At 36.3% G+C, this 12,567-nt stretch overlaps 1 long non-coding RNA gene across 6 annotated transcripts; it reads left to right on the top strand.

Annotated features, from left to right (window-relative positions):
• The first annotated feature begins 8,163 nt into the window (after positions 1-8,163).
• On the top strand, positions 8,164-11,540 carry LOC133745969 (uncharacterized). Of its 6 annotated transcripts, none has more exons than XR_009863886.1 (5): positions 8,164-8,390; positions 8,836-9,841; positions 10,297-10,376; positions 10,592-10,857; positions 11,116-11,540. It is a non-coding gene; the product is annotated as an uncharacterized LOC133745969 (long non-coding RNA). The 6 variants fall into 6 exon arrangements; XR_009863882.1 differs by having other exon boundaries at positions 8,836-10,376; positions 10,592-10,657; positions 10,784-10,857; XR_009863885.1 differs by having other exon boundaries at positions 8,836-9,030; positions 9,679-10,857.
• The last annotated feature ends 1,027 nt before the right edge of the window (positions 11,541-12,567 follow it).

The following is a 12,567-nucleotide window of genomic DNA, read 5'->3' as shown; positions in this document are numbered from 1 at the left end:
TCATAACTGTAAAGAAATATGAGAGAAACTGTTCTTCATTGATTTGATTTCTTGTTTTTGATTTACAGATGTCTTGCTATTAATGTAGTTAGCTAGATAAATGAAAAGCCCAGTAGCTATTACTATACATGCAGTTTGTATGAATTATGTGCTTGAGACACTTGTGTGGCTATCAATTGTGCAACGTTTGTCTTGTACAATTTCTCATACCTTGTCCTTGTCTTTTGCTCATGGTGCACAGAGGCTTGAGGTATCTCTCCAGAGTTCAGAGTTCAGAGTTCAGAGTTTAGAATGGTTGTGAGTTTGTCTGATTTCAGAGCAGGTTTATTTTGCAGTAGGCTTTGTTTCTTTTGGTGCCTGTATTTTGTCTTGTGCAGGGCCGGTCCTGAGAATTCAGAGACCTAGTGCGAAAATTTGACAGAGACCTTATGTTCATTGCATAATGATTTTTTAAAAAAAAAGGATACAATAAAAAAAATGTTATGACAAGATCATTCAATAATATAAAAATTATTTTCAAACAACTAATCAAAATAACTAAGAAAGTTTCAAATAATGTCTCTTTTATAAGGTTAATAAAAACCTAGTAACAAAAGGAAAAAAAAATCTGATTTGCTGACACCAAAAAAAAAATCTACTAACAAAAGGAAAAAGAAAATCCTAAACCCTAAAGGAATGTGAGATTTTTTTACAAGAAAAAGAGAGAAGAAAAAGAAAATCAGGGACACGGAGAGAAAGAAAAAGGAAGAAAAAAAGAAAAAAGGAAGATTAAAAAAGAAAAAGAGAAAAGAAAAAAAAATCAGGGACACGGAAGGTTAAAAAAAAAAAAGGAATAGAAAAGAAGATTAAAAATGGAAGTCTGAGATTCAAAGTTTCGAACCCGTGACAAGGATATAAAAACCCGCGCACGCCTTGGCTAGCCTACCAACTGGACTACACAAGATTATCTACATACATGGGGAACTAAATTAATTATATTCATTTATACCTATATATACTCGAAACTCAAAGTCGGAGGCCTCCAATTTTCGGAGGCCTTGTGCGGCGGCACTACCTGCACACCCTCAGGGCCACCCCTGGTCTTGTGTTGGACTGCCCAGATCAGCAGGTGAGTCGCCATTCATACTGGAAAATTGTTTGTAGCTGCTCTTTGGATCAATACTGTTTTCAGTCTATCACATTCACATCCCTGCCATATATATTCGATCCATATATGATACATGTGGTGGTGCAGCCTCACTCACCTGGCAAATCAAGAAATAATGGGAGCTAGCTCCATATAAATTAAGTTGCAGGAGTCAATTCTTTTATATATCCCTACGACCCTACAACTACAAGTTGATTTCATATATAGCAATTAGCAAGAGACTATTGCATGTGGCCCTTTTCCCAGTTGCTTGTATATATCTAAAACGATGTAATCTAAAACCAGTAGTGTTTTTCAAACACTGCATGCATGCATGTTCAACACTGATAAAAACAAAAATAATCACGATTAGCTGAACATACTTTTAATTTCAGCCATCCTCAATTTTTCCATACACCTTGCAAATTAAATTAAACCGGTAGATCATGACATAGTCCAATAGAGGTGTGTTCGAACACTATGGCGGAATGGCAAAAGCAAAGAGGTGTTACAGTTTATGGTTTTTGCCCGATTTCCTTTGATATTAATAATACAATTAACCCTGCAAGTCTCAATCACCATGGTGAGTGATTGTTCTACCTCAATGGTAGTTTTTGAGCATGTCTCAGTCACCCAGAGAGCATCTCCTTTATGTGGAATGACTTTGCTATTCTTTTCTAATATTACCCAGTCTTATTAGCGTTTTCTTAATGAAATTTTGGTGCAGTAGTTATGCCCTAATTCATACATCACCACAGCCCACAAGATTCAAAACTATCCGAATCTCTTCTGCTACACTGCGTTCGGTAGCTGGGAAATGTCTAAAGTTATCAACACCGTACCCACAACAGCCATAAGTGGACCATGAGAGAAAATTTAAATTATGAATATAGAGCAGGACAAATAAGAGTCTAGTAAGACGACGATGTAATTCTGAGGTCTCTGGTTTCTGGTCTCTGGTCACTATACTCTGATCTCTGCAGGTGTAGCCCCTAATGACCTTGTTTCATACGGTATCAATCTGACAACGAATGAAGTTTTGTCTATCTTAAAGAGTGGGATCCACATGCAATTGGTGAGTTAGAGGGAGCAAGACCCATCCATCGAGCAAAAAATTTTGACCAAAAAATGAATATATATATATATATATTTATGCAGTTATGATATTACTAGCTTCTTGCATAAAAGACATCTGAATCTAATATGTTTTTTTTTAGAAGAAAATTTAATATGGTTTAAGTATTTAAGTCAAATATCCATGGTGGGAATTTCAAGTATTGAACTGGTCGACCATGACATAGTCCACTAAAGGAATGTTGGAACATTCATGGTGGGAATGGTAAAAGCTAAGAGGTGTTACAGTTTATGGTTTTTTTGAAACTAATGATACAATTAACAGTGCGAGGTTTTCCTTCATATCCTATTTGAAATGTTTGTAAATATAAGACCCTTTGTTTTTTGACCTGTATTAGTGACATCTAAGGATCATCATGGGTGCTGGGGCAGGCCCTATCCTATATTCTAGGGGTCAGGCTGGGCCGAGGCTTAAATATGCTAACTCTTACTTGCCCATTAAGTTAAAAGAAAGAATATATGAAAAATATAAAAATTAGTAAAAATCCTCTCTTTTGGGCTTGTGACTACAGACTACGAAAGCTGTGTTTGTCCTGCTAGGCTTGCTTTCAGGCTTGGCTGCTTGTGCCTTTTCTGGCCTTTCAATTAAATTATTTCACAAAAAAAAAAAAAAACACCCTTTGCTCATGACAAGAGATTGTGAGGACGCTTCAGTGGTCAGAATTAACAGAGGTTACAGGATGCCTCAGTGGTCAGATTTTCATCAATTTTCCACTGCAAGTTCTGCTAGTTCTGCTAAGGCTATGCATATTTCAATTTTAGGAGGTTGCTTGAGATTCCTCAGTGGTCAGTGTGTTAGTAACAGAGATTACATGATGCCTCAGTGGTCAGAGGGGTCAGAACAGAGGTTACTTCAAGCATACCATGTAAACCAAGGAAAGACCACATGTGCTCAAGGCTTTACATGTTTTTGTTTTATCAACTCTGACCATATACTTCAATGTCTAAATTTATTTATTGTTCTTTGTGTCGTCGTTGGTGTCACTACACCAAAAATAAGCTATAGTGACGGTGGCCAGAGACGAAATAATAAAAATGTCTCTAATATGTAAAACTGTAGGACGAAAGTTGTGTAATTCCAATCCTAATATAGGAGTAGAACACAACAACAATCCTATCAGAAGCCAACAAGCAACACCTGCCGTCAAGTGTGCTGACAATATTATCAAGACACAGTCTGGGCTACAAAGCAGAATTCTGAGTAGAAAGCATAACACACCAAGCCAAGACAAAAAAGAGCCTCTACACCAAGACAAATGTCCTCTGTGCTGTTGTAAATCACACACAAACTCAATCATGATATGTACTAACAGATCAAGCACCACACATTTGTATAGCATCTCAATTCATACTAGGGCTTTAGAATTCGACTATAAAAACCATTGCAAAGTCTCATATTCTAACACAATGAATGAATATACAGAGATATATATTAAAACTTCTATCTTTCTATATTTCACTATGGAAGTTACAGATTTCTTTCATTTATTAGGCTTTTTTATGGCTCGAATGGCTGCAGTGTCCCTTTTTACTAGCAGATTGGTTTGCCCGTCTTCTATTTTGCTTATTGTAGGTCAATTTTGTTCCAACACTATGGCGGGAATGGCAAAAGCTAAGAGGTGTTACACTTTATGGTTTATGCCCAATTTCCTTTGATATTAATGATATAATTAACCCGTCTCAATCACCATGATGAGCAGATGAGTGATATGATGAGTGATTGTCCTACCTCAGTGGTAGCTTTTGAGCATGTCTCAATCAACGAGAGAGCATCTCCTTTAAGTGGAATGGTTTTGCTATTCATTTCTAATGCCCAGTCATATTAGTGCTTTTTTGATGAAATTTCAAGTGCCCAGTTTTTTATAATTTTGCATTTTCTAAACTGAGCCAAAGGGATATTGCTATCAATGTTTTCCAACGCTACAGATATATCCAGGGTCCCAAGCTCCCAAATCCCAAGTAGTAATGAAATTATCAAATCATTATTTCTATCTTATATAATTTGCACAATTTCTTTCAGTCAAATTTCTTTACATTTTTCCTTTTAACTGCAAAATTTTGATAATGATGGTCCATGCTTAACTAATTGTACATTTGAACAAAAATGAATATTTCTAACAGAATCCCCTCCCAAGAGTGAACAAAAATGGGGCACACCATAATCAACACCATATATACTCGTATGAGGTTGCACCACTATAGCTGGGAAATGTCTAAAGTTATCAACACCGTACCACAACAGCAATAAGTGGTCCGTAAGAGAAAATTTAAATTATAAATATAGAGCGGGACAAATGAGAGTCCTAGTAAGACGATGATATAATTATCAAGTCTCTAGTCTCTGATCTCTGTACTCTGGTCTCTGATCTCCGTACTCTGATCTCTGATCTCTGATCTCTGATCTCTGATCTCTGTATATGCAATTATATCATTGAAAACTGATCAACCATAAGAAATCCTAGCTAAAGTTATTGTGAGTTGATTACAAGTTTCCAACTTGAAGATTATATATTTAAAAGCATTGTAGTTTGATCAACATAATTAAAGCAGTTGAAGCACCAGTAAGATTTCAATGGGAATGGCCTAGCTTGAACTATAAGATATTGAAACTAGTTAACTAGAGAAGAGTTAAAAACAAAAACAATGTGCCAAGAAAGATCGAATATATATGGCAGGGATGTGAATGTGATAGAGAGACATATATGATACATGTGGTGGTGCAGCCTCACTCACCTGGTAAATCAACAAATAATGGGAGCTAGCTCCATATAAATTAAGTTATAGGTGTCGATTCTTTTTATATATCCCTACGACCCTACAAATACAAGTTGACTTCATATATACCAATTAGCAAGAGACTATTGACTATCGATGTAATCTAAAACCAGTTGTGTCTGCTGTTTTCTTTTTGCTTCTGTTGGTTGTTTCTGGTTTTCTTTTTCTTGTGTTGTTCCAGTGCCTTTTGGCTTTGCAATATAAGTTCTCTCTATCAAAAAAAAAAAAAAAAAAAAAAAACATTGCATGCATGCATGTTCAACAGCTGATAAAAACAAAAATAATCACGATTAGCTAATAGATCAAAAGGTTGAACATACTTTTCAGCTAACCTCAATTTTTCCATACACCTTGCAAATTAAATTAAACCGGTAGATCATGGCATAGTCCAATAGAGGTATGTTCTAACACTATGGCGGAATGGCAAAAGCTAAGAGGTGTTACATTTTAGGGAAAATTTCGCAAACAGTACACTAAGTAAAGGCCACTAATAATTCTTATACATAAAGTTCCAAACCAAACATTTCGGTACACGAAATCTGAAACTCGACCCACTATCAGTACACGACGTCAATTTTTGACACCAAAATGTCCATTATGCCCTCAGTTCTTTTTTTTTTTTAATAAATTTTTTTTCCGTTATTTTTTTTTTCCATCGTTTTTTCTGTTATTTTTTTTTCTTCCTTCGTTTTTATCTCTTTCTTTCTTTTCACATGACTAAATATTGGCTGAGTTACAAATATAAGCTGTAGGACCATAAATCTCACCAATTGGAGGGCAAGGGCGGCGTTGGAAGCGAGGGAGTGAGCCCGGAAGAAGGAAGAAGAAAGAGATAAAAACGAAGGAAAAAAAATAACAAAAAAAACGAAGGAAAAAAAATAACAGAAAAAACGAAGGAAAATAAAATAACATAAAAAAAAATTTATTAAAAAAAAAAGAGAACTGAGGGCATAATGGACATTTTAGTGTCAAAAATTGACGTCGTGTACTGATAGTGGATCGAGTTTCAGATTTCGTGTACCGAAATGTTTAGTTTGGAACTTTATGTATAAGAATTATTAGTGGCCCTTACTTGGTGTACTGTTTGCGAAATTTTCCCTACATTTTATGGTTTTTGCCTAATTTCCTTTGATATTAATGATACAATTAACCCTGCAAGTCTCAATCACCATGGTGAGTGATTGTTCTACCTCAATGGTAGTTTTTGAGCATGTCTCAGTCACCTAGAGAGCATCTCCTTTATGTGGAATGGCTTTGCTATTCTTTTCTAATACCCAGTCTTATTAGTGTTTTCTTGATGAAATTTTGGTGCAGTAGTTATACCCTAATTCATACATCACCACAGCTCACAAGATTCAAAACTATCCGAATCTCTTCTGCTACACTGTTCGGTAGCTTGGAAATGTCTAAAGTTATCAACACCGTACCCACAACAGCCATTGGTCCAACGAGAGAGCATCTCCTTTAAGTGGAATGGTTTTGCTATTCTTACCCTAAAGCAAAAAGTACGGATTTTGTGTTTTTCCCCACTTTTCGATCACACATTCACATCTTAACCGTTCAGTTTTTAGGTCCTAATGTATAGATCACCTCTGCAAAATTTCAGCCAATTTGGTGATCGTTAAGGCATTCAAAACTGCAATTTACAAGAACGAACCAAATCTGTCGAACCGGAACCGTTCGTATATATTGTTGTAATTTGCAGTTTTGAATGCCTTAATGATCACCAAATTTGCTGAAATTTTGCAGAGGTGATCTATACATTAGGACCTAAAAACTGAACGGTTAAGATGTGAAAATGTGATCGAAAAGTGGATCAAAACTGGAAATCCGTACGGATCGAAAAACTGCGGACGTCCGCAGTGGAGAACCGCTGTATATATATATATATATATATATATATATATATATATATATATATATATATATATATATATATAGGGTTTAGGGTTTAGGAATCTAATATGTATTACTAGCTTCCTGCATAAAAGACATCTGAATCTAGCTAATATGTTTTTTTTTTAAGAAGAAAATTTAATATGGTTTAAGTATTTAAGTGAAATATCCATGGTGGGAATTTCAAGTATTAAACCGGTAGACCATGACATAGTCCAATAGAGGAATGTTGGAACATTCATGGTGGGAATGGCAAAAGCTAAGAGGCGTTACAGTTTATGGTTCCTTCACGATATAATATCCTATTTGAAATGTTTGTAAATATAAGGCCCTTTGTTTTTTGACCCGTATTAGTGACATCTAAGGGTCATCACGAGTGTTGGGGCAAGCCCTATCCTATATTCTAGGGGCCGGGCCGGGGCTTAAATATGCTAACTCTTACTTGCCCGTTAAGACCAGATCAGTAGGGTTGAAAGGGCCGGGTTCGGCTGGCCTTACAAATAGGGCCGAAATGGGTTTTATTTTATTTAACAATATCTTTACACCCTAGATAATTTGTGCCCTGCACTTTGAATTTCATCACTCATGCCCCTGTACTTACCAATTTCAATCAATTTTGTTTAACTCTTGACTTTTTTGCCAACTATTGTGTGATGTATTTTGAAATTGTAGTTACATATGATATAATTTTGCATGCCACATTAGTTAATCATCATCATACAAGGGGAACCCATTAGAGGCACATTTTCAATTTACAAAATATTTGACAAAAAAATGAATTGTTGGACATCATTGATTAAATTGGAGAGCCACAGTGGTACATATGATGAAATTGTGAGATCCCGAATTTTGAAGTTGGTTGAATTTTATTTTTGAGCTTGGAAATGGAAAGTAGAGGTCACCACGAGTTCGCAGCATTTTTCGGTTAATTTTTCGGATTCCCGAGCTATTTTTAAGGAATTTTTGAAGTTTGGATGCAAAACAAATTAGGTGGCGACTCATTATTGGCCGAAAGCATGACTTGGTGACCAAGGAGTAGCGGCCATACGTGCCACTTACAATTACAACAGTCATGGGACACATGTCACTTGTTTAGACAAAGTTTGCTATATGTTTGACAAGTGGCATAAGAAGGATGGTGAATGGTTTAAGTGTTGACACATAGTTGTTTTTTATTGGTCCTTTCTCCCTATCTATAGGATTCAGCCATTTCTTCTTCCGTACCCATTTTTTTTTCGGAGAGCTTCTCTCTCTAACTTTCTCTCTCTAGATCTTCAGCGGATCATAACTTTTGATCCGTAACTCCGATTCAGGATCCGCAAAGGGCTACAGATTTATCTTGATGTCCTCTTTCTATCCATAGAGGTTTGAGTTAGATCCAATGGTGATTTCTAGAAGGCTCGTTTTTAGGAGGCTCGGTTTACGATCGGTATTCTAGGAGGCGATTTGTATTGTCGAGGTGAGTGGGTTTGTGTAATATGTTTCAAATATTCTTATTTTCTACAAAAATGGTGGAAAAGCATGATTTTATCTATTTACGAAATATCTCTCTATTTTCAAGTGAAGCATGTCTATTTGCGAAATATGCAGAGTTTATATATATTATGTGCTGGATCCATTGTTTGACTAGTCATGGAACATGAGAACTTCTTGATTGATTATGCCGAAGTAAGGATGTGTCACACGGTGGTATAGGGCTAGAGAAGGCCATTAGGGTGCCCGTGGTGGTCACTAAATTGAAGGATAATCAATAAGAAGGGATGATGCGATGCTATGAATTGATATGTATAAGATATACTACTTTCTAGCGTGTGTAAAATGACATGGCTTTCCTGGAATATTACATGATCTACTCACTGAGCGCGTGGTTTTGCTCACCCACCCATCTCTAATACTTTTTGCAGAGAAGTACTTAGGTTTTGATGAGCCGAAGTGGGTTGGACGAGCCTAGAAGGAAGATTTTATTTACATTCTGCCTTGTAACACTCACACCTCAGATTCGGGGTCAGGTGCTTAAAATCCACCGACACCGGGTCTGGGGCGTGACAGAAATCAAAACTGCAAAGGCACAAATGATTTAGGATGTAAAGATCAGGGAGGTAAAATGAAATTAGTTCTTATTTTTATTTCTCAAAATATGGCTCAATGTAATTATAGGTAAGTCAAAACTCATTTTACACATATATTGAAATTACTTAATAACATTTACAAATATTAGTGAAGGTGGTCATATTCAATTAACTATCTCTCCAAATCTCCCAAATTAATTGTTGTTTAACAAAAGGAAATTAAAGAAAATAAAGCTTGTGAAATCAATTATATATATATATATATATATATATATATATATATATATATAAAGATAAGTTGTATGTTATAGAAAAAAGAGAAACATATTTAAAAAATAGAAAAAGTAGAAAATTATTAGGGCTTAATTGGGCGGGCTCAGAGAGATGAGCTGAGCTTCATTTGCATGGCCCATATCCTACCCTATTTGAGAAAGAATTGGGCTGGTCCGCTTTAATGCAAGTGCCGGGCCGGGCAGGCTTAGGGTCGAAGGGCCAAACGATGACCCCTAGATTGACATCCCTAAAACCATTTTTGTGGAATGTGGAGCAAGAGCCAGTGGTAATTTTAGGGGGTGTTTGTTTCATGGGATTGGATGGGATTGGACTGTCTTATTTATTAGAGTAAGAGTTATCCCATGTTTGGCTGAAACAAGGACTCACTTAAATGAGACTATGCAGTCCCCGAGTCTACCTCCGCACCTTCTTACATAGTCTCCCCAAATTTCACCGGACTGTGGAAGCAGGTTTTATGCAACGCTAAAGTCTCGTTCTTCGCTTCAGCCTCATCGTTCTCACTCACTCGTTTCCTTCGCTTCAGTCTTCTCCGGCTGCTCTTTTTCAGGTTCAATTCTCTCATTTCTCATGCTCTCTGTCTTGTGTTGATTATTGTTCACTCTCCCCTTCAACCCTCTCTACCTTCTTCTTTCTCCGTCTACTATAATTTGTTTTATTAAAGATTATGGAATGATTATCTGTAATTTGTTTATGGGTAGTGATTATTTTACGGATTGATTGAGGATTTGGTGTCTGAGTAGCTTGATTTGTTGAGAATTTGATCAATTTCATGACTGGGTCTCTCTCTCTCTCCCCCCTTCAACCCTCTCTACCTTCTTCTTTCTCTGTCTACTGTAATTTGTTTTATTAAAGATTATGGACTGATTATCTACTGTAATTTGTTTATGGGTAGTGATTATTTTACAGATTGATTGAGGATTTGGTGTCTGAGTAGCTTGATTTGTTGAGAATTTGATCAATTTCATGACTGGATCAATTTCAATTTGATCAATTGTTGTTTAGGAAGGAAACTACTCGGTATTGGAGAAGTTCTATGTACATCGGCAAGGATACAAGAACAGATTTTCAAAATCCAGGACCAGGTATATATTTCGTTTCTTGCTATTATCTTTATGGATGTGTGAAATAAAACCTTCGCATACTGTTAAGTTGAGGTCAAACTCATTAGCCAGAAACTGACCATTACTTGGAGCTATCTTTATTAATAGCTAAGCACCAGATCCATCTGTTTCTTGTAATTGAGGATCCCATTTTTTTAGAAGTCCTCTAATGCTGGTTGTTTATGTAATTGATTCAGTCCACAACAAGCTGCTTCCCTGAATTGTTCTTTCAGGCATTTCTCTGCCCTTTGGATTCCTAACAAGTACAAAATGCTCCTAGCCACTTTTTGATAATATAAATTCAGTCTTATCTTTTGTTTCATTTTGTAATTTATGTTTTTGATATGTGGAGTTAATGAAATTGGTTCTGTTTTCGGATGTATGTGGAGGCTTTGAAATGTGCATTGTGGCTTGCTGCTTTGGCACACTTCTGGAATAATGAAGGCATTACTGATCATATCAGGTTTGTCTCTTAACTTGTATACTGGCATACTGCTATTAATTATAGTGATGTTATAAGACTAATCATTGTAAGCAGTATAGCACTTTCAAAATTTCTACATGATAGACAAGTTACGGGGATTAAACCGAAATTTTGCCGGTTTGTTGTTCATTGTTTGGTTACTGAGAAAACGTAGAAAATTTTTAAGTGAAGTGTTTCTTGTTGTCTTATAGTCATCAAAGGTACATGTTAAAATTGTGCATATTTGTGTGTTTACAGATGAGGGAGATGACTGTCCCATGACCAAGCTGCCAGAAATCAACTTTGAGGCTCTGTTTTGGTGCAAAACTCCTAGAGAAATGAAGCTTATTTTTAGGCTCATGTTGTTATTACGTTAGGAAACTTTCATTATGGAAGGGAGCTTGTCCTTATCACCAAGGGTGGCACTCCTTTCTAATCAAGCAAAATTTACTTTGCTCACAAAGTATGTATTAGCTGATCTTTTAGGATGTGGCTCTCTATCTTGCAGAGGCCATTTTGACCCTTTAGGATGTCCTGTATGTCCGCAGTTTATTAATGAAATTATTTCCTATATGATTCAAAAAAAAGTGTAAAACTACATTATAAATATTATCTCTTATTAATAGATAATATTTTGCTTTAAAAAAAAATATTGTGATATGCAAAATTAAATTAGTCCTAAACACCAACAAACATGGGATATGACTATTTTGACTATTCTGCTCTTTAGTCCTAAGCAGTACCAAACATGGGTCAGGTATTAATATAGCTTAAGCCAGGTTAGAGGAGTCCTGGACTGTTATAGAAATTAAGGCGGGGCATAATAGTCCTGTGAAACAAACACAACCTTAGAGTAGTATTATTAGTACCAAATTTAAGATCCATGCAGAAAATTTGACCGAGAAAGAAGATTGATTTGGTTAATTTAAATTAAAAATTAAATTACAATAATGTCAAGTTAAATTACAATAATGTCATTTTTTTTTTATTCTAGTAGTATTTGGTTTGGCCAATTGTGTTGTGTGCAAATAAAGCTAGTTCCATCATTTTGCTAGCAAGAAAAGAAAAGAAAAGACTAGAGACTTTATTGAAATCTATGTTAAATGTTGCTCTCAATTATATACAGATCATGCTGAAGGTCTACCTGTCTTTGCAGCTTGTAACCGTCTTCCTACGGCGGCCGGATATTCTTTTTGTTACACCCCATATCCGATTTAACCTCTTTTTCTATGTGTATGTGAATTACGGTACGTTTTATCGTTCGCAGTTATCATTTTACAGTTTAGGGGGGGTTAGAATATGACTTTTTGTTCGGGTCAAAATCTGAGAAAATTTTCTTCACGAAAGTTGTAGAGGATGTTAAACCGAGCGCGTGCATATGTGGTTCGTAAAAATCGGAGTTCGCATGCGAAAGTTATACGCGAAAATGTGAAAGTTACTGTTCATGGTAAAAATTATATATATATATATGGAAAATTACCGAGGTAGGTTTCCATTTCCGGAAACTCACCCCAGCTCTCTCTCTTCCCCGCGCTCTCCCCCTTCCTCTTCGGGCAGCAGCTTCCTCGCTGCACTTCGACGCCGTCCGGCCGTCCCCCGGCGTGTTCCAAGCCACCACAAACTCGCCTCCTTCCCACCTTCACGCTGGTGCCCTTGATTTTCAACGATTTGGCCGGAAAAGCTCAAATCGACGTGAAGTTCCTTCCGGAT

The sequence above is a fragment of the Rosa rugosa genome, chromosome 4, assembly GCF_958449725.1.
Source record: "Rosa rugosa chromosome 4, drRosRugo1.1, whole genome shotgun sequence".
Classification (NCBI taxonomy): Eukaryota; Viridiplantae; Streptophyta; class Magnoliopsida; order Rosales; family Rosaceae; genus Rosa; species Rosa rugosa.
Note: the sequence above shows the minus strand (reverse complement) of the source record. Positions and strands in the feature narration are given on the sequence as shown.